Consider the following 22,547-nt stretch of genomic DNA (forward strand, 5'->3'; position numbering starts at 1 on the left):
TTTGATTAAAATGCAGTCTGACTCCTGTAATGCAATCAATAATCCCAAGAAGACTCTCTAGGCGTGAGGGCAGCTGCTGTTGGGGGTAGACTATCATCTATGGGGAACCAGAGTGAACCTAGTTTCCATCCATTGTCTGTCAAACAATTATTTGAAAGAGGGAGCAAGTAAGACAGAGCCATCATCTTGGTGCACAGCAGATCACCCAAGCCACGACTGCCCTGGTGCACAACAGATCACCCAAGCCACGACTGCCCTGGTGCACAGCAGATCACCCAAGCCACGACTGCCCTGGTGCACAACAGATCACCCAAGCCACGACTGCCCTGGTGTACAGCGGATCACCCAAGCCACAACTGCCCTGGTGCACAGTGGATCACCCAAGCCACAACTGCCCTGGTGCACAGCGGACCACCCAAGTCACGACTGCCCTGGTGCACATCGGATCACCCAAGTCACGACTGCCCTGGTGCACAGCGGACCACCCAAGTCACGACAGCCCTGGTGCACAGCGGATCACCCAAGACATGACTGCCCTGGTGCACATAGGATCACCCAAGACATGACAGCCCTGTTGGCAATTGATCTGCACCCAATATCTGCAATAAACAAGGCAGGTTTCAGCTCATTGGTAGAGGACAATTGCCCATGCTACCAAACTCCATCTCCATTCCCCTAAAACAGCAATGCCACAGCTATACAGGGAGGTCATAGCCAAAGTCATTACTTCCCATGAAAAGAACCCACCAACCATGGATATGAGGACAAGTGGCACAAGTCAAACAAATGGCTACATGACCACAACAGTCCACTGAATAGGTATATCACCAGCCAAGGGCCTAATGCAGGGTTATATGCAAGCCTGATGGTTTATGTACTAAAAACAAGAGGAAAATACACTTATTAACTACTTTTATTACAACATTATTATAATAACTTCTGCTACAATATGGCAGAATCAGGCTCTATGAAGACGTCTGAGCTGCAGCTTTTTCCTTTCCCCATTTTTTCGGCCTCTGTACAGCTTGCAAAGAATAAGTTCCTGATAAAATGGATTTGGGTTGTACTCGTACTTCTCCTGCATTTGTAATAGGTTTTTGGACTATAAAATGTGTTTGGCAGCCCTGTGTGTGTGTAAGTTGGGGCACAGATAAGTTAGGGGCAGATGGTACGTTACAGTAGGGACAGCAGCTCCACTGGACCTTCCTTTCTCCTGGCACCGACTCCACCAGCTCTCTCTTCCCAGACTGTAGCAGAGAGGCCAGTCCCAGACTGTAGCAGAGAGGCCAGGCCCGGACTGTAGCAGAGAGGCCAGGCCCGGACTGTAGCAGAGAGGCCAGGCCCGGACTGTAGCAGAGAGGCCAGGCCCGGACTGTAGCAGAGAGGCCAGGCCCGGACTGTAGCAGAGAGGCCAGGCCCGGACTGTAGCAGAGAGGCCAGGCCCGGACTGTAGCAGAGAGGCCAGGCCCGGACTGTAGCAAAGAGGCCAGGCCCGGACTGTAGCAGAGAGGCCAGTCCCGGACTGTAGCAGAGAGGCCAGTCCCAGACTGTAGCAGAGAGGCCAGTCCCGGACTGTAGCAGAGAGGCCAGTCCCGGACTGTAGCAGAGAGGCCAGTCCCAGACTGTAACAGAGAGGCCAGTCCCAGACTGTAACAGAGAGGCCAGCCCAGACACAGAGAAATAATGAGACAACCTTGATAAGCAGAATAATCTGGCAAATTTATTATTAGCGCAGTCCCAGGGCATTACATCTAAATTGCAAGATGCGGTAACATGAAAGAACTAATCATCAACATACTAATGATATGGTGCTTCACACAATAGTCATTATTGCAGCGGATACTGTAGGTAGAAAGTAATTATCACCATGCAAATAACATATAATTCCACACATATAAGATTATACTAATATATGCACTATGGGTGTCATTCAGACCCACTCTTGAGCGGCAGTACGCTCGCAAGTGGGTCGATGTTCCCCACTGCGCATGCGCACGATGGAGGGTGCTCCGTCGTGCGCATGCACGAGACCCGGCGAGCGAAGGACTTTCCATCGCTCCGGGTCTCGCACCAAAGGGGGCGTGCTGTCGATGTTGATTGACAGCACGCCCCCTTTGGTGGGCGTGCAGGGGGAATGCCTGCCAGACGGAGGCGTTCCTATGGGAACGCCTACCGTCTGAAGCCGGCCCCACTGGCATCACTAGTGATGTCAGTGGGAGTGATTTTGGCTCTGATAGAGCCAAAATCACTCCTGGCCTTGCGGTTGAGAAACCCGACCACAGGGTTTCACTCGCAAGTCCGATGGTCGCAATGGTCAAGACCATCGCGACCATCTTGTTGGACGCTCGTATATGCTGTGGGTGGTGACCCACAGCTATACGGGCGTCCAGGAGGACGCTCCATTTTAATGGAGGTGGGCCCTGATTCAGAGCGAGCGCTCTGGTCAGAGCGTCCAGCTCTGAATCAGGGCCTATATTCCTATCAGTAATTCTCTACTGTGAATAACCAGCGAACTGCATCAATCTTGCCAATATAAATATACCCCTTAACCTCAGCTGCTGCAGCACCTCTCTGATTATAACTTGGTAGAAAATGCAATTCTTAGTATTCTACCACACGTCATGGGCCTGACCCAGAATGTGCGCTATACACAGCAGCTGCGTCTTGGGCTCAGCTGCTGTGTGTAAATATGGTAATGCTGCAGGAGGCGTTCTGTGTTATAGACACACCCCCATTTTCCCAGAATGACACGGGCTATTCACGTCCACAATCGGGCTGCGTTTTAGAGGGTGCTATGTGCGATGATGCTGGACGCGTTCTGTACATGTGCATGCGCCGTCCCCCACCATCATACTTGTACCCAAACCAACGGATTTGTCTCAATGCTGCCCTATATTCTGAATATACACACTGGGCCTCATTCAGAGATGGACGCTATCTGTGGCTCTATGCCAAAGCTGATGGCGCCCACCGACTGATTTAAAAAAATGCCACTTTGCTCAAAAAGAGGCACCATTGTGTGCACCATGGTCCCACCATCAAACATTGTACCAGCCCTATGGAGGCGCAGAATGTAATTCCTGAACATGGCCGCCGAAATCAGCGCAACTATGGAAAAGTTGCAATCAGTGTTCGTGACACGCCCACAACATTCCCATGTCTGGCTAGTCACCCCGTTACCACCCAGAAATACCCACTGACATACACTTCTCTGCATGTTCACACGGTGTCCCCAGGCGGAAATCATCGGGAACCATGCACAGTGCGACTTGAAACATTTCCAGCCTTAAATTATCTGTGGCTTGCATACAATATCTATACTGCGCCCACCTCTGAATCAGGCCCATTATCTCTCACCTATACACATACTGTATAATGAATAGAGACTGGCGCAGACCTCCGTGTTTTTGTTTTGGTTCGAAATCATCATTGTGTTTTTGTTTTGGCAAATATCAAACGCAATTAATTTGGTTCAGATTGGGGTTTTGGTTTTGGAACTTTAAACCATGGTTACCTTCTCTCCCAATTTCCCGGGAGCCTCCCAAATATCAGCTCCTGGCCCCCCACAAGAGCAGACAATTCTCCCGGGTTGGCTGCTGCCCCCTGCGCACCCCTGCGCAGTGCGCACCCCCCTGTCGCATCCATTTATCGAGCAAAAGTGGTTTGTCCAGGGGAGGAGTCAATGCATCATTGTAGCCCCGCCCCCTTATTTAAATTGCCAATAATATTGGCATTGTAAAGTGGGGGGTGGGGCCACGATGACGTAATCATGCTGCCATGTCCCCGTACCGCCCACTGCTGGGCTGACCTAGCTGCCCCCGCCAGAAAGTCGGTAAGTATGCCATAAACATTTACAAAAGTCACATAATTTGGGCTTCTTTTTGTTCCTTAGTAATATAAACCTCAATTTCCAGTAAATTTTGACCATCTCACAGCACATGAAATCATGAGGGCGGGGCTTAAATGCGATCCAAATCACGCAAGATCCGGTTTTTATATTTGCGAGTTACATCTCTCCAGCACTTTGAGTTACATCTCTCAGCTCCGTCGCAACGGATCTCGCTACAAGACGGGGCGGCTGTCGATGTTGATTGACAGCTCGCCCCGTTTTGTAGGCGGGTAGGGGGGGTGGCTGCACAAATGCATGCGTTCCCTTAGGAATGCCTGGCATTTGTGGGCGGCCCTACTGACATCACGAGTGATGTCAGTAGTGGACTTCCTGCTCTATTAGAGCAGGAAGTCCACTCGGGCTTACGAGAGCTGAGACCCTACAACAGGGTCTCCTCGCAAGCCTGATAGTCGCGATAATCATGACCATCGCCAGGCCGCTCGCAAAATCTGTGGGTGGTCACCCACAGCTTAGCGAGCGGCCTGGAGGCAGAAAAAAAATCCCCGCCCTGATTCAGAGCGAGCGCTCGCAAATAGCGCCTCTGAATCAGGCCCTTAGACCACTTCATACTTATAATTGACTGCACACTCGGCATTACATACACAGTGACGGGTACTCCACCTTAATGCCGTCACTTGCCCCTAGTCTCCTATCTGCCAGCTACAGACCTCGGGGGTGATTCTTTACCCGCACACACCTCAGCTCCTCTGCGTTCTCTGCTTCCAACTGCACACGTCCCTACAGACAACTCATTAATTCACTCCAGCTACCTCCTGCAGTCGTAGGTCTGCCACTTTATAGCATCACCTTGTTCCCAGCTAGCAGTCCTGTGGTCTTCCGTCAGTTGTGTAAGCCTCTAGTGCTGGTGGTTTAAGTCCAGGTGGCCACTTAAGTACCGGTGGGAACAGCGGGTGGCTGTAAGTGGAGGAAGATCCTCTCCCTGGCTTTAGAGACCTTACACAACTGTGCAGCATTCTATAACAGAATCATTTCCTGATGAAATATACTTGTTTGGAGTCTTACTGTTTGTAAAAGGTTTTTGGACTATAATATGTGTCTGGCACCCCTGTGTGTAAGTGTAGGTGCAGATAAGGTGTAGATGGTACCTTACAGTACAGACAGCATCTCTGCACTTACTGAAGCAATTGGACAACACGGTCTTGTTGGTTTTGCAGGTGTAAAGTTCCTGTCATACATGTACAGATGTGTCTTCAGATATCTTTGCAGCATTTATATGTCAGAACAAATAATCTCCCATTTCTGGATTGCCCAGTACTCTGGCAGCCATGTCTCCCATATATAAACCATGGTTAGATATACGCACCCATATTAAGTCTTTCTGTATTCAATTTCAAAGTATCCGTGAAGTCATTGGGGGCGATTCATTTGTTGTGTGGGCAACAATAATTAATGGACGCCCATTAATTATCACGGTCATCGCACCATACTGTGTATAGCAGCTAAACCCAGCTGAAGTCCAGGTTAGGGCACCCAAACTGCTATTTGTTCGCCCTAACCACAAGTTTATCGCACATTTTTGCTGGCACCCTCTTGAGAGTGTGAGTAGAAATGCCAGTGGCTATCGTGCCCGGACAGAGCGACAACTGAATTGATCTGTTGGGCGCCCAAAACAAATCGCAGCCTTAAAAACTGTCAGGATCTGTGTTTGTTGTGGACCCAGAGTGGTAACAGGAGCAGATACCGGAACAGATTTAAACTGAAAAGTGTTTTTTTTAATGGGTGAACTTGAAGACATGTACACTGATAATATAAAGTCCAGAATATAGATGGGGAGGTGATGACTTGAAACTGAAGTGAAGCCAGAGTGGGTAATGTCCAGGTAGTGACAGAAATAATAAAAAGTATTTGTAATCCAAATGGTCACTGCGAGGCTGCTGGCAGGATATCAGGTTATGAATTGATACTGGTGAGATGAAATCCAGAGAGGTTATGGAGTAGTTGAATAACTGATGAGTAGCACTGAGATGGCTCAGTGTAGAAACTGGATCGCTGCAGAGAGCTAGGTAACTGGAGGCAGTGTACGGACAGGGTTAACTGCACACTCAGGGCCTGATTCAGAGCCGGACGCTATTTGCGGACGGTCGTTCTGAAAAAGGGGCCGGATATTTAAATTAAGTGCTCGCTCTTTGCGGTCTGTTGACGCCTCTATGTCTGAATGAGCAAACGAAACATGCGCTCGCTATTTTGTGAGCACACGATTTCCGACAGCACTAACTGGTTGGTGCATGCGTATTACAACCCATACGCATGCGCAGATGTGCGAACATCGCTCGGAGCGAACGAGCAGCCGCTTACGAGCGGCTCTGAATCAGGCCATCAGGTCTTTAGGCAGGGAGAGGGTTAATGGAAGGTGCAGGGTGGTTCCAGCAGGTTACTGGGAGCAGGCAAAGTGATGCAGGCTGCTTGCAAGCTGGGATCCAGCAGGAGCACAGGCGAGCAGGGAACAGACAGGTCTCAGGAGCACAGGAACTCTCACAGCATGCACTGTGAAACACATTGCACTGGCAACTATGGAAAGCTCTGGACTCCCTTAAGTACCCAGTGAAGAATCGTGATAGGTCAGAGAGAGCATGTGACATGCCAGGACTGGAGCAGCTAAGTCACATGACCAGAGGCAAGATGGTGGCGCCCATAGCAGAGTGGAATGGAAACACCACCAGGCCTACCCTGGACAGAATGACACAGTGCCCGCGGAGCACCTCGCACAGCCAATGCCAGCCACCAGCCCCTCCACTGAAAGGACCACGCCACAGCGCCCTCACAGGTAATACCTGTCGTCCCCTATGCCGGGAAACCCTGTCTGTGACAAAAAACAATTGAATGCCCCCATTGAATTCTCTGTGCTTTGGCTTACAGCAAATACAACAAACATGTTCAATAACTCTCTTTATCTTAGGGATGGTGATAGCCATACAGAGGTTTATTTCCCCCTGTGTCACTCCAGCACGAGCCTTTGCTTGTATCTCCTTTGTGCATACTCGGTTTTTGTAATTTCTTTTCAGGTAATTTCTTTATTATGTATATCTCTTTGTCTTTCTGACAATTTACCTTGTGATGGGATAATGGAGAATCTGCGATCCTGGCCGCTTTCATATCACCGCTTGATGTTTTTGTTCCTGTTGTAAAGTCATTTTCAACTCTAATTGGTGCCCTCTGACTCCTTAGATCATTAGGTCCACTATTACTGATGGGGTATAGTCCAGCTTTACAGACCATCTTTAATGAAATTCAAAACTAATACCAAAACCAAAACACACTTAGATTTATGGGCAAAACCAATGCAAAAGCACAAAAATGGTTTCAGAGCCAAAATCATTCAAAGTATGGGGGTCAGTGCACATCTCTAATATTCACATTTTTTCCAGCAAATGACCAGAGATGTATCTAGGGATCCAAGGGCACCTGGAAAAGTAAGGGACTGGCGCCCCTCCCCTAAAAACAACAAATAAAGGGCCATAGCAACATGGGAAAGGGGTGTGACAACACATTAGTGCCAATTAAAATTACACCACACAGTAGTGCCCCTTATTCACAATACACCAGACAGTAATGGCCTTAATCACTTTATGTCACACACTTATACATGTGACTTCACACAGTAGTACCCCTAATACATGTAACTTCACACAGTAGTACCCTTTCTACACATATATATGCCCTGCAGACCCCATATCTGGTGCAGACCCTGATTATGAAAATAATAAAGCACCCAACCAAACACCTTAAGGCAAACGTAGGGCAAATATTTAATTTGACCCCTCTAATATACTATATAGAGCAATCCAAATAGGTGCAATTTGGGTAGTGCGAGCCGTTATCACACCAAACTCGCACTGCGAAGCACAATTGCAATCCAATTCCAGATGAAAAAAAAAATTTTTTGTGCACACCCCCTGAGGGTGAGTAGATAAGGAAAATCTTTATTTTAAGGTAAGATTGTGGGGACATTGTGCAGAACCCCTTGGACACCCTCCCTAATAACTAATTGGGCATTTAGACTTTTTAAATTAGCTGACTTGGGGCCTGATTCAGACCCACTCGCGAGCGGCTGTCCGCTCGCAAGTGGGTCGATGTTCTGGACTGAGCATGCGCACGACGGAGGGAGCTCCGTCGTGCGCATGCGCCAGACGCGATGAGCGAAGGAAAGTCCTTCGCTCGTTGTGTCCGATCAAAGGGGGCGTGCTGTCAATGTTGATTGACTGCACGCCCCCTTTGGTAGGCGTGTCTCGCTGACGGGGGCGTTCCCACGGGAACGCCTCCCGTCAAAAGCCGGCCCACTGACATCACTAGTGATGTCAGTGGGAGTGATTTTGGCTCTGATAGAGCCAAAATCACTCCGGAGCTTGCGGTTGAAAACTTCAACCGCAGGCTCCGGCTCGCAATTTCGATGGTCGCGATGGTCTCGACCATTGCGGCCATCAAAATGCACGCTCGTATAGCCTGTGGGTGGTGACCCACAGCTATACGAGCGTCCAAAAGGACGCTCCATTTTCATGGAGGCCGGCCCTCATTCAGAGCGTGCGCTCTGCTCAGAGCGTACGGCTCTGCTCAGAGCGTACGGCTCTGAATGAGGGCCTTGGTCCAATAGCTACATGTTATTTTTCGGTGTTAAATAAAATGACCTCAAATTACTTCAAAATCAAAATTATTTTAGGCACCCCAAAATACAGTATTTTTTAAAATGAAAAATAATTGCTTTTTATAATTTTGTGGACAAAAAAATAAAGTGGCCTCAAATTATCCCAAAATCACTTTTTTACTTTTGTTTGCATTTTACTTTTAATTGTTTGTTATTAAAGAAAAAAAAAGTTAGCTTTTATAAAAAAATAAATCTTACTTTAAAAGTGTATAAATCAGCCATTGTACTTTAAAAACCTCCAGTACTTTCCTTATGACCACTGACAGGATTCTGTAGGATTCCGCTAATGAAGGTGTCACTTTTTGGGAGTCTACGATGGTCTCCCCAATTTTTCATGCACTTCTTCCAGGTCGCATTTTGTAGAAAGATCACTCACATTTGTGGCGATTACCCCATTTCTCTGGAATGCGCATTTGTGCAATGTTTGCGAGTTTCTTGAAACAAACTGGCACCTACAGTAATTGGATTGACCCCTATATGTATAATAATCGCATAGGGGGAGAGGAAAATGTGATTCAGGAGAAAGCTTCAAACTTCAATATGTCCAACGCCAAGACGCCAAATGCTGGAGAAAAACAAATAGAGAGAAAAAATTAGTTGTAAAATGTGTATTATTTACACAAAATAGTAAACTAGATGCTTAAGAATGAAATGAGACATAATAACTATCACAGCACCGTACTAAGGGTCTGATTCAGAGCCGGACGCTATTTGCGGATGGTCGTTCTGAAAAAGGGGCCTGCTATTTAAACTGAGCACTCACTCTTTGCAATCTGTGGACACCTCTATGTCTGAGGGAGCGTCTGAAAAATGCGCTCGCTATTTTCTAAAGACACCCCTTTGCCGTTCGCATCATACGTCATCTCCGGTATTTAATAGATTAATCGGGAACATCGAAAGGCGTCTGAACTGCTTGCAGTGCTTGTGGTAGGATTTACTTGCCGCTATCACTGCGAGCAGTTCAGACTAAAAGACAACCAAGTGACGTGGTCGATGACGCTGCTTTGTTAATTATGCACACCCATTAAACGCCGTTTTGACCGTTGGCACGCCTGCGTTCGGATCTCCACTCCCCCGTTTTCAAGCACCTTCCCCTGTTACCACCCACAAACTCCTCATTCTGTCACTCAAATTAGCAGCCCCTCGCTGTTTTACGAGCGCACGATTTCCGAACGCAATGACTGGTTGGCGCATGCGCATTACGACCCATACGCATGCGCAGTTGTGCAAACATCGCTCAGAGCGAACGAGCAGCCACTTACGAGCGGCTCTGAATCAGGCCCTAAATGTTTTCAACAATAACTCAGAGCAACAGAAAATATTTAATATGTATAAAAATCATTTAATGTGAATAGGAACATATATATATATATATATATATATATATATATATTATATATATATTAGGGGTGTGCACCGGCCACTTTTCGTGTTTTGTGTTTTGGTTTTGGATCTTTCTCCGTGTTTTGGATCTGGATTGGTTTTGCCAAAACCACCCTTCCATGTTTTGGGTTCTGGGTTTTGTGTTTTGGATCTGTATTTTTTTGAAAAAAAGCATAAAACAGCTAAAATCACAGAATTTGTGGGTTTTTCTGCTCCTATGCTATTATTAACCTCAATAACCTTAATTTCCACTCATTTCCAGTCTATTCTGAACATCCAAAAGGTTGCACCGAGGTAGCTGGATGACTATGCTAAGAGATACGAGTGGGCGGCACAAACACGTGGCCCATCTATCAGTGACACTACAGTGGCAGACAGGATGGCAGTTTGAAAAACTAGGCCCCAAACTGTACATAATGCAAAGAAAAAAAAGAGGTGGAAGATGGAATTGTCCTTGGGCAATATCCAACCAACCCTTATGTTGTATAAACAGGACATGCACACTTTAACAAACCAATCATTTCAGCGCCAGGGTCTGCCACATGACTGTGGCTGAAATGATTGGTTCATTTGGGCCCCCACAAAACAAGCTGGCAATTAATCTGTCCCTGCACAAACTGGCTCTACGGAGGCAAGATGTCGTCCTCATCCTCCTCATCCACCGATTCCTCACCCTCTTCAGTGTTGTGTACATCCTCATCCTCACAGAGTATTAATTCGTCCCCGCTGGAATCCACCACCACAGGTCCCTCTGTACGTGCTGGAGGCTGGTCTCCCTGGAAGAGTTGATAATTCATTTTTATGAACATCATCTTCTCCACATTTTGTGGAAGCAACCTCCTACGCCTTTCGCTGACAAGGTTCCCGGCTGCACTAAACACTCTGGAGGGGGGGCAACTCAGGTAAAATAGAGCCAGTTTGTACAGGGGCCTCCAAATTTCCTCTTTTTCCTTCCAGTACAGGTACGGACTGTCTGACATGCCTACTTGCTGTCACCGATGTAATCCTCCACCATTCTGTCAATGGTGACAGTATCATATGCAGTGACAGTAGACATGTCAGAAATTGTTGCCAGGTCCTTCAGTCCGGACCAGATGTCCAAACTTGGACCTGCCTGCCCTGCATCACCACCAGCGGGTTGCTTAGGATACCTAAGTTGTTTCCTTGCAGCCCCAGTTGCGGGAGAAAATGAAGAAGGAGCTGTTGACGTGTCACGTTCCGCTTCAGCTGACAATGTTTTCACCAGCAGGTCTTTGCACCTCTGCAGGCTTATGTCCGCCGGAAAGAGAGACACCACATAGGCTTTAAACCTAGGATTGAGCACGATGGCCAAAATGTAGTGGTCTGATTTCAACAGATTGACCACCCTGGAATCCTGGCAAAGCGAATGAAGGGCTTCATCCACAAGTCCCACATGCCGAGCGGAATCGCTCCGTCTTAGCTCCTCCTTCACTTTCTCCAGCTGCTTCTGCAAAAGCCTGATGAGGGGAATGACCTGACTAAAGTTGGCAGTGTCTGAACTGACTTCACGTGTGGCAAGTTCGAAGGGCTGGAGAACCTTGCACAACACGGAAATCATTCTCCACTGTGCTTGAGTCAGGGTGCATACCCCCTCCTTTGCCTATGTCATAGGTGGATGTGTAGGCTTGAATGGCCTTTTGCTGCTCCTCCATCCTCTGAAGCATATAGAGGGTTGAGTTCCACCGTGTCACAACCTCTTGCTTCAGGTGATGGTGGGGCAGGTTCAAGAGTGTTTGCTGGGACTCCAGTCTTCAGCACGCAGTCGCTGAATGGAAAAAGTGGCCAGAAATTATTCGAGCCATCCAAAGCGTCTCCTGCACGCCCCTGTCGCTTTTCAGAAAATTCTGCACCACCAAATTTATTGTGTGAGCAAAACATGGGACGTGCTGGAATTTGCCCAGATGTAATGCCCGCACAATATTGGTGGCGTTGTCAGATATCACAAATCCCCAGGAGAGTCTAAGTGGGGTAAGCCACTGGGCGATGATTTCCCTCAGTTTCTCTAAGAGGTTGTCGGCGGTGTGCCTCTTACTGAAACCGATGATACACAGCGTAGCCTGCCTTGGAACGAGCTGGCGTTTCTGAGATGCTGCTACTGGTGACGCTGCTATTGTTGCTGCATAAGGTGATACATCTACCCAGTGGGCTGTCACAGTCATATAGTCCTTAGTCTGCCCTGTTCCACTTGTCCACATGTCCGTGGTTAAGTGGACATTGGGTACAACCGCATTTTTCAGGACACTGAGGACACTTTTTCTGACGTTTCTGTACAGTCTCGGTATCGCCTGCCTAGTGAAGTGGAATCTAGACGGGATTTGGATCCGGGGACACACTACCTCCATCAATTGTCTAAATCCCACTGCACTAATGGCGGATACCGGACGCACGTCTAACACCAACATAGCAGTCAAGGCCTCAGTTATACGTTTTGCTTCAGGATGACTGCTGTCGTACTTCCTCCTCCTCGCTAAGGACTGTTGGAGGGTCAATTGTTTAGTAAATGTAGTGGTGTTCCTACTTCCTCTCTGGGATGATGAACGACTCCCAGCAGCAACAGCAGCAGCGGCAGCAGTAGGCGTAGCAATGCAGGATCCTCCGGAGGAATCCCGGATAGGAGAGTCAGTCATGCCAGTGACATGGCCTGCTGGACTACTTCCGATCCTGACTAAGGAGGAAATTGACGAGGAGGGAGTTGACGGTGTGGTTTGCAGGCACTTGGATACAACCGGACAAACGGATTTAGGTGTCCCTGGACTGCTTACGGTCTTAGCCAAAGTTTCTGAACTTGACAGTAACTTTTTATGAACGCGCTGCAGGTGACGTATAAGGGAGGATGTTCCTAGGTGGTTAACGTCCCTACCCCTACTTATTTCACCTTTACATATGGTACATATGGCAAGACAGTTGTTGTCCGGATTTGGATAGAAATATTGCCAGACCAAAGAGGTGGAATGTTTGGTCTTCTGCCCAGGCATGACCGTGATGGGCTTTTTCATCCCACGGACAACAACTGTCTCCCCGGAGCCTGATTTAAACAAACCACATCACCATCAGAATCCTCCTCACCAACTTCCTCCTCAGCGCCAGCTACACCAGTATCCTCATCCTGTTGTACTTCAACAGTGACATCTTCAATTTGCATATCAGCAAGTGGACTGTGGGTGCTCCTTTCAGCACTTGCAGGGGGCGTGCAAATGGTGGAAAGAGCCACCTCTTCCCGTCCAGTGCTGGGAAGGTCAGGCATCGCAACCACCACCACACTTGGACTCTCCTTGGGGATTTGTGATATCTTCTTAGAAAGCACAGTTCTTCGCTGTGCTTTTGCCAGCTTAACTCTTTTGATTTTTTTAGTGGGAGGAGGGCTTCCATCGTCATGTGAAGCTGAACCACTAGTCATGAACATAGGGAAAGACCTTAGCCGTTCCTTGCCACTCCGTGTCGTAAATGGCATATTGGCAAGTTTACGTTTCTCCTCAGATGATTTAAATGTTTTTTAAGGTCATTTTCCTGAACTTTGTCATTTGGGATTGTATGTGCCCTCTACTATGACATTGGGCATCAGCCTTGGCAGACGACGTTGATGGCATGTTATCGTCTATGTCATGACTAGTGGCAGCAGCTTCAGCACTAGAAGGAAGTGGTTCTTGATCTTTCCCTATTTTATTTTTATCGGAGAAAGTTTGGTCCTCCATTTATGTTATATTGATATATACGTGCGGCTAAGGCACAACCAAACACAGTAAATAATTTTTTATTATTGTTGGAGACTAGTGCACTTTGTGGGTTACACCACCCTTTAAGAAATGAGCCAGCCGGCTCTTAACTTATGGGACACAGGCGCACGCTTGGCGCTGCTCCTTTGTTGATGCACGTGCAGCTACAGTGCACACAATTCACAAAGACAGTAAAAAAAAGAAGAATTTTTTATTTTTTGTGGAGCGCACTTTGGGGGTTACACCGCCCTTTAAAAGACAGACGTACACTTGGCGCTGCTGCTTTGAGGATGCACGTACAGTGCACACAATTCACAAACACAGAAGAAAATGTATTTTTTTTGTTGGAGTGCTCTTTGGGGGTTACAGCACCCTTTAACGGACAAGCCAGCCGGCCCTTTACTTATGACACAGGTGCACGCTTGGCGCTGCTCCTTTGTTGATGCACGTGCAGCCACAGTGCACACAATTCACAAACACAGAAAAAAAAATTTTATTTTGTTTGGAGTGCACTTTGGGGGTTACAGCACCCTTTAACGGTCAAGCCAGCTGGCCCTTTACTTATGACACCGACGCATGCTTGATGCTACTTTGTTGATGCACGTGTGGCTACTGTGCATGTGCACACAATTCACAAACACAAAAAAGTTTTTTTTTTAATTTTTTTTGGAGTGCACTTTGGGGGTTACAGCACCCTTTAACAGACAGACGCATGCTTGTCGCTGCTGCTTTGAGGATGCAGGTGCGGCTACAGCCCACACAATTCACAAAGACAGAAAAAAAAGAGATTTTTTTATTTTTTGTGGAGCGCACTTTGGGGGTTACACCACCTTTAACAGACAGATGCACGCTTGTCGCTGCTGTTTTGAGGACAGTATCATATGTAGTGACAGTAGACATGTCAGAAATTGTTGGCACGTCCTTCAGTCCGGACCAGATGTCCAAACCGTCCCTTTACTTATGATACAGACGCACGCTTGGCGCTGCTACTGTGTTGATGCACGTGTGGCTACATCGTACACAAGTCGCAAACACAGAAAAAAAATTGTTTTTTATTTTTTGGAGCACTTTGGGGGTTACACCACCCTTTAACAGACTTATGGGACACAGGCGCACGCTTGGCGCTGCTTCTTTCTTGATGCACGTGCAGCTACAGTGCACACAATTCACAAAGACAGAAAAAAAAGATTTTTTAATTTTTTGTGGAGCGCACTTTGAGGGTTACACCACCCTTTAACAGACAGATGCATGCTTGTCGCTGCTGCTTTGAGGATGCAGGTGCGGCTACAGCCCACACAATTCACAAAGACAGAAAAAAAAATAAGATTTTTTTATTTTTTGTGGAGCGCACTTTGGGGGTTACACCACCCTTTAACAGACAGATGCATGCTTATCGCTGCTGCTTTGAGGATGCTGGTGCGGCTACTGCTCATACATTTCACACACAAACACAGAAAAAAAGAAGACTATTTTATTTTTGTTGGAGCGCACTTTGGGGGTTACACAACCCTTTAACGGACAAGCCAGCTGGCCCTTTATTCATGACACAGGCGCACGCTTGGCGCTGCTCCTTTGTTGATGCACGTGCAGCCACAGTGCACACAATTCACAAACACAGAAAATAATTATTTATTTTGTTTGAAGTGCACTTTAGGGGTTACAGCACACTCTAACGGTCAAGCCAGCCGGTACTTTACTTATGACACAGGCGCACGCTTGACTCTACTTTGTTGATGCACGTGCAGCTACTGTGCACACAATTCACAAACACAAAAAAATATTTTTTTTTATTTTTTTTTGGAGTGCACTTTGGGGGTTACAGCACCCTTTAACGGACAAGCCAGCCAGCCCTTGATTTATGACACAGGCACACGCTTGGCGCTACTTTGTTGATGCATGTGCAGCTACTGCGGACACAATTCACAAACACAGAAAAAAATAATAATTTTTTGGAGTGCACTTGGGGGGAGCACCCCTGATGCACAGATCACCCCCTGGACAACACTACCCCTCTAGGACTACAGCCTTTATGGGACACTGCACAACACAGTCCAGCTAGCCCCTATAGACTTTGGAGTGGACACAGCCCCTATGGACAACTGACTGCACAACACAGCCCAGCCAGCCCCTATGACAGCAGCACAGCACAGCCCTTGCAGCCCCTATGGACAACAGCAGCACAACACAGCCCAGCCAACCCCTATGGACAACAGCAGCACAACACAGCCCAGCCAACCCCTATGGACAACAGCAGCACAACACAGCCCAGCCAGCCCCTATGGACAACAGCAGCACAACACAGCCCAGCCAGCCCCTATGGACAACAGCAGCACAACACAGCCCAGCCAGCCCCTATGGACAACAGCAGCACAACACAGCCCAGCCAGCCACTATGGACAACAGCAGCACAACACAGCCCAGCCAGCCCCTATGGACAACAGCAGCACAACACAGCCCAGCCAGCCCCTATGGACAACAGCAGCACAACACAGCCCAGCCAGCCCCTATGGACAACAGCAGCACAACACAGCCCAGCCAGCCCCTATGGACAACAGCAGCACTACACAGCCCAGTCAGCCCCTATGACAGCAGCACAACACAGCCCAGCCAGCCCCTATGACAGCAGCACAACACAGCCCAGCCAGCCCCTATGACAGCAGCACAACACAGCCCAGCCAGCTCCTATGACAGCAGCACAACACAGCCCAGCCAGCCCCTATGGACAACAGCAGCACAACACAGCCCAGCCAGCCCCTATGGACAACAGCAGCACAACACAGCCCAGGCAGCCCCTATGACAGCAGCACAACACAGCCCAGCCAGCCCCTATGGACTGAGTGGACACATCCCCTATGGACAACAGCAGCACAACACAGCCCAGTCAGCCCCTATGACAGCAACACAACACAGCCCAGCCAGCCCTATCTCCCACCTTTCCTCTTCACTGTCCACAGCCGGTGAGAAATGGCGCCGACGCGGAGACCTTTTATAGAATCCAAAACCGGCGAGATCCGGAAGGCGGGATGATGACGTTTTGCCTCGATTTCAGGGCCTGATTCAGAGCCGGACGCTCTGACCAGAGCGCTCGCTCTGAATCAGGGCCCTCCTACGTAAACTTGGAGCAGCCTCTTGGACGCTCGCATAGCTGTGGGTGAGCACCCACAGCTTATGCGAGCGGCCAAAAAGATGGTCGCGATGGTCAAGACCATCGCGACCATCGGGCTTGCGATGAGACCCTTGCAGTAGGGTCTCGCTGCCGCAAGCCCTGGAGTGCTTTTGGCTCTATCAGCTGGTGATGTCAGTGGGGCCGGCCCCAGACGGTAGGCGTTCCCATGGGAACGCCTCCGTCTGGGCAGCAACGCCCCCGGCACGCCCACCAAAGGGGGCGTGATGTCACTCACCATTGACAGCACGCCCCCTTTGGTGCGTGCATGCGCACGACGGAGCCCCCTCCATTGTGTGCATGCGCACTGGGCTAACATCGACCCGCTTGCAAGCGCTCAGCGCTCGCGAGCGGGTCTGAATTAGGCCCAGTATTCCTAAGTACGTGTATATGTATACAGTGTTTGCCTACAACTAATAACAATAACTCTCCCCCCCCACAGCCTAACCATAACCCCTAAACCTAAAACAGAAAACCAGCCATTGGGATGTCAGCGGTCAGGATTCTGGAGCCGGGATTCAGACTGCCTGCTTTCTGACTATCAGGATGCTAACTACATCCCTGCACCACAAGTACCTTGTACGACTACCATTTACTAAGGGATTAAAGTGCCACTATACTTAATTGTACTGTGTAAGGCGCTGCGGGACACTTGTGGCGCCATATAAATAAATGATAATAATAATTAAGACACATAGTCACACATGTATGTGCACTGCTGACTGCAAATTCCTGAAGGTCGGGAATCTGTGCAGGTGGCGTACCCAGCGATAGGGGGGGACTAGGGGCACAGCCGTACTTGGCCCAGAGATTCTAGGGGCCCCGGAGGGGCCCACAACAAACCCAGCTATAACAGATGCCTGCTCTGCTACAGTCATGTATGGTCGTCCAGGCTCAGTGGCAACATGTACGGTGGTGCATTGCACCTGGGGCCCGTGGTAATAAGGGGCCCGCATTGGTATTGACAGCATTACTGTACACTGTCACGGGCCGTAACCTCCCTTCCCGTCTCCTCCCCTCTTTTCTCCCTGAAACTGCTGTTGCCGCGGGACTGATGTCACAGTGTAGTGACCGGCGCAAAGGGTATGCGGACCTGGTGTGCCCAGTCCCCTGTCACTGTGTCGGCCAGGAGAAGATGCTGTACATAGGAGTGAAAGGTAAGGTTAAGTCAGATCGATCTCTCGCGCTCTCGTTCTCTCTCTCTTCCTACAGAGCCCTCACCTAGCCCCTACCCTCACCCACTGCCTCTCACCCTTACCCTGTCACCCTCTGTCTCTCCCTATAACCCTCTGTTTTTCACCCTTTTGCTCTGCCTGTCACCTTCTGCTTCACCTGGGGACAGGCAGGGGGACCCTAAAAATAAATGTGTGTACCGTGCCCCGTGATTTCTGTTGCCGGCCATGCCTGCGTGATCACCATTTGTGGGTGGCGACGAGCCGGTCTCCGTTTCCCAAAATAGAGGTGTGTTGCCGTCGTTGGGGGGGGGGCGGGGGAGAGGCCAGGATCTTCATTGGTTGATGGAGATTTCCTGGCCTCTCTGTTGTATCTGTGATGTGATTGCAGATTATCCTCCTTGGACGCAGCTCAGGTCAGTAATGTATGTGTGACGCCTCCTGCTGAATTACCATAACGGTGCTATCGCAGCTGCTAACATGACCGGATGTTCTTTCCCACCACAGCAAGGTTCTGACCATAGAACTGCGGCACCGCCACCATACACAAAACTACACCAACAATGCAACGACCCTAAACAGACACTCAGCAAACAATGATGAACCTTCCTCTGTTACATGCACCCCATCAGCCCGGTACAAATAACTGAAACGAAATGAGGAACCACACGGCCATCATTGGCCACCACAAATTTCGTCACTGCTGTATTCATTTTTTTTCCCGGCCTCGTCTGTAGCAAGAAAGTCCCTAACCCCACATCGCACCTGGTGCGGCACAATGAAGGACCAAATGAGTTTGCACAAGGGCCATGCTGATAACACTTGCGACAAATCATCAATGATAGAGCATCGCAATTCCAAAGTTGACCTCTGCCCCAGGTCATTGCTGCCTAAATGAACCACCAAAACTTGCGGCTTGCCAAAACGTCTCGCAAACTCTAACACCTAGGTCTAAAGGAATCCCACTTCATACCTCTGACACCCATCTAACAGACCCTATCAGAATCCACAAAAACCGGGGATCGATCCGAAGCCATAAACCTAGAACCCCAGAAAATATACGCGTGGCCTAACATCCAAATGTCACATAAATCAAAAGGCAACCCTTAAAGAGGAGGGAATGCAATAAAAAAACATTAGTAAATGTAGAAAAAACAATGTAATTAAATCAAATAAATGAGGATCTGCCAAAAAGAAAAATTGGTGCTGTTGGGTCGCCATCTTGATTAAAGTGGCATAGACAAACAAAAAGAGACATAAGGGAAGAACTGGGGGGGGGAAGGGGGTTTGGGGAAAAACAGGTGAACTCGGCAAGATGTAAAATAAAAAACCTGCCGAGGGACAGAAATAGAACATAATTAATTAATTAATTGGAAATAGCCAAATTAGTCTAAGAACAGGAAAAAAAAATGTAAATCCCTGAAGACTCCCATTGCCAGCAATGGCGAGTATCTAATCCCCAAGTAGGATGGATAAGGGTAACATACAAGACCAAACGATGCACAAAACAGACACCAGACACAGCCAGAAACACCATACTGCAACAAGAACAATAATAAACTTAAATAATGCCCTAATTTAACTAAAAGGTCTAATATAACGTTTGTGCCAACTCATGCCAGCTCTTGCTCGTCTTGTTCTGCCTCTCCAGGTGTACGTAGATGCAAGTCAAAGTATTATATTTTTCCATACATTTGCAGTATAAAAATACCCCTTATGTAATTTTTTTACTTATTGTTTTTGTGGGAAGACACACTGCTACTCACCAACCCAAGGCCTTAATCTCCGAGATGGAAAAACCAGCAGAAAGCTGCAGAAGTAGCCGTGCCGATCCTAAACGAGTGTGACCCGAAATACCTAGGAGAGAGCCGATACTCAACACACATTGCTTTAAAAGCCAACAAAACTGGTACTTCATAAGTGGAGTCCTGTCCATGTGCATGAGCCACGAACCAGGAACATCCGGGCGCAATGCCGCATAACACGTAGACAGGTCTACAGGGCAGAACCGCTGGTACTTTGACTGGCTCAACGAAATCTACCTACCCTTACCAGTTTGGACGGTCTTTGACCTCCGTATTCTACGAAGGACTGACCTCTCAGCCACTAGGACATCTGAGCGGAGCATAGTAGCATCAACCCGTTTGGAAGATGCAACAAGCTCCGACACCCGCAAAGCCCCATGAAACGCTATGGAAAATGCAACTTGAAAAAGGATCATCTTGCACCGAGAAACAGACACCCCTTCGCTATGAAGGTTGGGAGCAGATGTGCGTCCACAGGTCTCCTGTGTACAGGTACCAGCGGGGAGATCCGGGCCCAGTCCTTTAATGCCTTCCCAATCAGAAAACTTTTAGTCAGGTCCGGAAAGCTCTTTAGCTAATAATTAAAGGAGATCCCCGTCAAAGAACGCACCACAGGCGCCCTGCATCTTCCTGCTATATATAGACTCCAAATAAAAGGAAACATCGAATTCTCACCTGCATGTCTATGGCCACAGGAATACGCGTCCCATTCTGACCATGCCTGATGATAAGCCTTCTGAGTGGCGGAGGCTAGAGATCATTCTGCTAAGCCCTCCATGCCAACTCTATCCCGTGCCAAATATAAGAGGGACAAAGCATACCAGTGACGTCAGCATCAGGAGCCAAAGATGGAAAACTAGCCCACGGAAATTGAGACAACGAGTCAGCAATCTAATTTTCAACCCCCGGCACATGGAAATAACCAAATTAGTCTCAGTACAGGCAATTTCCGTGGGCTAGTTTTCCATCTTTGGCTCCTGATGCTGACGTCGCTGGTATGCTTTGTCCCTCTTATGTTTGGCAGGGGATAGAGTTGGCATGGAGGGCTTAGCAGAACGATCTCCAGCCCCCACCACTCAGAGGACTTAGGGCCTGATTCAGACCCACTCGCGAGCGGCTGTCCGCTCGCAAGTGGGTCGATGGTGTGCACTGCGCATGCGCATGACGGAGGGGGCTCCGTCGTGCGCATGCGCGAGACGCGACGGGCGAAGGACTTGCCTTCGCTCGTTGTGTCTGATCAAAGGGGGCGTGCTGTCGATGTTGATTGACAGCACGTCCCCTTTGGTGGGTGTGCCGGGGGCGTGCCTCCCAGACGGGGGCGTTCCCAAGGGAACGCCTACCGTCAGAAGCCGGCCCCCCTGACATCACTAGTGATGTCAGTGGCAGTGATTTTGGCTCTGATAGAGCCAAAATCACTCCGGGCCTTGCGCTTGAGAAACTCAAATGCAGGCTCCGGCTCGCAGTGGCGATGGTCGCGATGGTCAAGACCATCGCGACCATCAACCTGCACGCTCGTATAGGCTGTGGGTGGTGACCCACAGCTATACGAGCGTCCAAGAGGACGCTCCATAATTATGGAGGTGGGCCCTGATTCAGAGCGAGCGCTCTGGTCAGAGCGTCCGGCTCTGAATCAGGGCCTTAATCGGCAGGCATGGACAGAATGGGCCGCGTGTTCCTGTGGCCATAGACATGCAGGTGAGAGTTCGATGCTTTCTTTTATTTGTAGCCTATATGTAGCAGGCAGATCCAGGGCACCTGTGGTGCGTTCTTTGGCGGTGATCTCCTTTTATTATAAGCTTTAACTGTGATGTTATAACGCAAACATGTCAAAACCAGCTGTGCTAGCAGACGCAGAACCAGGAGGGACGCAGCCCGCTGACGATTGTTTGCGTGCACCACGCCATTTAGTATTAGAATGACGGGCTAATCTTCAAAAACTTCACCAGGACAGACCTTTAGCGCAAGGTCTGTCCCAGCATCACTTTTCATTTAATCAGACCAAAATATGGTGATTACTGATGATACTGCTGGCTGAGAAAGATGCTGAAAGAGCCTGCATTTCTCGGGAAATGCCATACACCCAATGTGTACCTACCCATCAACCTTTAGGCAATGCAACATCGGTCTTCAGGTTCCTAGGGGAACCTGTGTCCACGATCCCCCTAACTGGCATGCGAAAACTAAGACTAAAACCTTCAAACAAAAATGCAGCGTCCTTTTAATCCGGGTACCAGTCCGACCGTTTGGACATTCCCCCGATATGGACAGGAGAGGAGGATTTATTTAGTGCCTGAGACCTTGGCTGTTTGGTTAGACTGTTGCTGGTCACAGAGCCTGAAGCACTTGGAGACTGGGTGGGCCACACCACAACGCAGCAGAGGTCTCGAAAACAACACAGACGGCCCTGTGGGCGTTATTGAATGCAAAACATTTGCCTCTGGATGCCTGTTGCGCACCTGTATGGTCCAGAGCAGAAAAGTTGACCGCCCCCAGAATCTCAGGCGAAGGGCGCGAAGGCTGCGCGACTTCCAGCCACGCCTCCACATCCTTCCACTCAAATTCTTTCTTCATCGTACGCATGCCAAGCCATGCCCCTGAACCAGATGCAAATACCTAATGATTATCAGGTTCTCCTCCAGCCACGTCTCCAGGTAACATGCTGAAAAAATGCAACCATAACACTTAAAAGCCTCCAAACTTATACCCTATTTAGCTCTCGCTACTTTGAAGACCTTCTTAGC

The 22,547-nt window shown here is 48.7% G+C and overlaps 1 protein-coding gene across 1 annotated transcript in view; it reads right to left on the minus strand.

The window, feature by feature from the left end:
* Nucleotides 1–1,698: 1,698 nt before the first annotated feature.
* The window catches only part of LOC148506419 (V-set domain containing T-cell activation inhibitor 1-like), a 68,883-nt gene continuing 48,034 nt past the window's right edge, over nt 1,699–22,547 (minus strand). The window contains exon 7 of the mRNA XM_088446794.1: nt 1,699–9,114. The gene's annotated coding sequence lies outside the window, so the exon portion shown is untranslated. The remainder of the gene's footprint in view (nt 9,115–22,547) is intronic.

The sequence above is a fragment of the Taudactylus pleione genome, unplaced genomic scaffold, assembly GCF_031769625.1.
Source record: "Taudactylus pleione unplaced genomic scaffold, aTauple2 ptg000405l, whole genome shotgun sequence".
Classification (NCBI taxonomy): Eukaryota; Metazoa; Chordata; class Amphibia; order Anura; family Myobatrachidae; genus Taudactylus; species Taudactylus pleione.